The 3,887-nt window shown below is 41.2% G+C and overlaps 2 pseudogenes; both read left to right on the forward strand.

Annotated features, from left to right (window-relative positions):
* On the forward strand, positions 1-1,241 carry LOC116359868 (uncharacterized; annotated as a pseudogene).
* A 1,084-nt stretch (positions 1,242-2,325) lies between these two features.
* Positions 2,326-3,487, forward strand: LOC116359869 (toll-like receptor 13; annotated as a pseudogene).
* Positions 3,488-3,887: the final 400 nt, after the last annotated feature.

Here is a 3,887-nt window from a genome sequence, read left to right on the forward strand (position 1 = left end):
TCAAACCAACGTCCTACAGGGATCCACCGGAACCAAACTATTCTGACAATTATCTCAGTAGATTTGACTGACGTTGGAAGAGATGAGATCTATGTTTTCCCACCCTGCCGTCCTGTTCCTGTGGATTCAGAGTTCTAGTGGATGGATGCATCCTAAATGCCAGATTTATGACAGTAGTGAAGACTTGGGACACTTTCCCACCTGGACCTGCAGCCAACTACCTCATCATGCAGAACGTTACAACTGCTGCCTGTCATGATGTCAACAAGCCATCGTGAGAGCTACTTGGACTTCCCCCGAATATGCAGATACCCATCTGCATATCTATGCACATGGTGAAAATAAGATCCATGTCTCTGGGCTTTTATCTCTCAGTTTCAGGATCGGGAGTCTCTGTACATTATTGGTTGTTTTACTCAAATCCTTCCAACTGGGAACAGCCACCTTCCCAAATCGACAACATATGTACTTGATAGATAAATGGGGAACAGGCTCTGGGTGCTGTGATTGTCATATTGGGCCCCATACATTCATATATCTAGTTAGTTATGTGATTTGACCATACAGGGTTACAGGTTAACAGCAATGGCCCCAGATGTTTTCCATGGCATCCCTCAGTTACAAAGTCTAATCAGTAGTGAACCCTGTGTAGATGATTTGTCAGAGATACGATGCAGAAGAATGAATATAAAGGCACTTATAGAGCTAAAAATAGAAGCACCAGATACAATCGATAAACCATCAACTGCTCCATTTACTACCAACGAAAGCATGACACCTGTTTTACAATCTAGCGAGGGTTGACTTCTCATTTGGTGAAGTAACACATATAGAAGAAGGTTCACTGGCTTGGCTCCAGAACCTCACAATGGTTAACAGGGCTTTCAGCCAGGAAGTCCTACTGGACCTTCCCCTGTCTGGGATTAAACAAATCCAGGACTTCAGATGCTCTGGGATCAGTGTCATTGATATTGAAAGAATCTGTAATGTAGTGTTTTTGCTTTCAATCAAGAAAATATATGTAAACAATTTCAATACAAGCAGCCTCTCTATGTCCAGTGTTGAGTTGTGCACTGGGCTAGAATATATGTATTTAAGTGTACCTTGTCTTTCCATCCTACTACTCATTTGGATTGGCATTTTATTTCCAGTCTCAAAAACTTAACGAATTAGACATAGATTTCCTGAGAGATAAAAACCCTGAGATTTGCTCCTTCCAAAAACAACCATCACATGGTTAACAAAACTAACTTGTTAATCAATATACAAATGCTTTTGCTAAACAATTTATCTGTCTTGTTAAGCTGCAGTATCTGGACTTGACACAGAATTAATTTCAAAACATTGAAGACTTTGCTTTCCTGGGATTGACAAATCTGGAGTCCTTAGACATTACAAGTACTAACATAACACAGATAAATGCAAACACATTTGATGGTTTAACATAGTTTGACATGGTTAGACCTCAGGAACAATCCACTTATTCACAACATTGAGGCGATGTCTTCACACACCTCATGTCTCTTAGACAAGTGTTTCTCGGGCAAGTGCACAATCCACTAACAGAACCTGTGATCAAGCTGAATCTGACACTTATATTTGGTGGAATTCTGAGTCAGCTGACTCATCTGTACATTAGTTCAGCTATGAGGCCAATGCAGTTGACTATCGCAGTAACAATCACATCTAAACAGAATCTGAGTCTCAGCTCAAAGGCCAGATGGTGTCATTTCAGGACTGTGACAGACCTTTACTTTCAGTCTGTAACCCATCTTCATGCTGATGCTGAAGAATTCCTTTGTGGATCTGAATTCATGGGAAAGTACTCTTCACGTCTGTGGAGACATTTGACTACAGATCGAAGCTTTCAGCTAAAAGGGTTGATTTATCATCAATTAATCAGCTGATTCACCTGAGGAAACTGACTCTTACGACAGGTGGATCTTTTAACAACAGCGTTCTGCCGACATCATTTTTCACAACTTGACCAAACTGGAGGTTCTGGAACTTGACAACTGCAGGATTTATTTCTTTAGAGGGGAGTTTAACTAAAGACTTAAAATCTTTGAAAAACGTTGTATTTGCATATAGAGAACATTTATAATGTATTCTATAGCTTTACTGAACCTCTCTCTAGCCTTAAGCATTTGAACGTTTAATAATTTACAGATGTTTTGCAGTTGTGACAATGCTTGGCTCATTACATGGGCAAAGGGGTACAAGGCAGGTTGAAGTGATCATGCTTACCTCCGTATACACATCCCGTTATGTACGCTTTGGAGGACTTGATATGCTTGTCGGACAATGGAATAGACACACCTAATTATGTCAAGTACACAGAAGCCAACTGCAACAACAGAGGTTGGCTTTGTGCTCTTTGTTGCGACTGGCCTGGGAGTCCTGTTCTTCATGCTGGTGGTGTTTCGTCCATAACCTCACCCTTGGCTGGCTGTCGGAGGACATGCGATCCAACACCAGGGGGGCGCTACCACTACGATGTGTTTGTCTCCTATAGCGGGAAGGATGAGCGCTGGGTGGTGGAGGAGCTGCTACCTAATCTGAGGCAGAGGGGTCCTCCTTTCCTGCGCCTCTGTCTGCACAGCAGGGACTTCCAGCTGGGGAAGGACATTGTGGAGAACATCACAGACAGCCTCTACCGGAGCCGCCACACCCTCTGCCTAGTCAGCCGCCACTACCTACGCAGTAACTGGTGCTCTCTGGAGATGAAGCTGGCCACCTACAGGCTGCAGGTGGAGCAAAGGGACATCCTCCTCCTGGTCTTCCTGGAGAAGATCCCCCCTCGCCGGCTGTCTGCCCACCACAGGCTGGCTCGCCTGCTGAAAACCAGAACTTATCTGGACTGGCCCCAGGACCCTAATCAGCACCAGGCATTCTGGGACAGACTGTGGGCTAAACTGAAACCTCTGTCTGAAACGTGATGTCAGAGGTTGATGTACTGTAAGACATTCTGGACTGAAATGTGTCATCAGAGGTTAATGTGGGACATTGTGCTAGTGCAGATGTAATGTTGACTCATATGTTGAGGTATGGCATTTGTCATTTACATTAGTCTGTACAAATGTCAACCACTATTTGGGATTTGTTTTGACAATTCTGGTGAAGTCCTTTTAATAATTCTACCTGCAGTGTACTTTTTATGATTCTTCTGAAATAATCCTGTTTCAACTTCTTAGAAAAACTTCCCCAAGTTTGAAACAGATTCTATTTGTATTTTTCAACACCTAATCGCTAACCCATGTCTTTGTTTGTAAATGTGTTGCTAAGAGGAACTGAAAAAGGGATCTGTTTCTGTTTTACTTCAGAGAACAACTACTTTACGCTGCTGTGAATAACAATATATGACCAAAGATGATGAACCAGTTATTAATGACAATACATGACCAAAGATGATGAACCAGTTATTAATGACAATACATGACCAAAGATGATGAACCAGTTATTAATGACAATACATGACCAAAGATGATGAACCAGTTATTAATGACAATACATGACCAAAGATGATGAACCAGTTATTAATGACAATACATGACCAAAGATGATGAACCAGTTATTAATGACTATACATTAATGACCAAAGATGATGAACCAGTATTAATGACAATACATGACCAAAGATGATGAACCAGTTATTAATGACAATACATGACCAAAGATGATGAACCAGTTATTAATGACAATACATGACCAAAGATGATGAACCAGTTATTAATGACAATACATGACCAAAGATGATGAACCAGTTATTAATGACTATACATTAATGACCAAAGATGATGAACCAGTTATTAATGACAATACATGACCAAAGATGATGAACCAGTTATTAATGACAATACATGACCAAAGATGATGAACCAGTTATT

The sequence above is a fragment of the Oncorhynchus kisutch genome, unplaced genomic scaffold, assembly GCF_002021735.2.
Source record: "Oncorhynchus kisutch isolate 150728-3 unplaced genomic scaffold, Okis_V2 Okis06b-Okis10b_hom, whole genome shotgun sequence".
Classification (NCBI taxonomy): domain Eukaryota; kingdom Metazoa; phylum Chordata; class Actinopteri; order Salmoniformes; family Salmonidae; genus Oncorhynchus; species Oncorhynchus kisutch.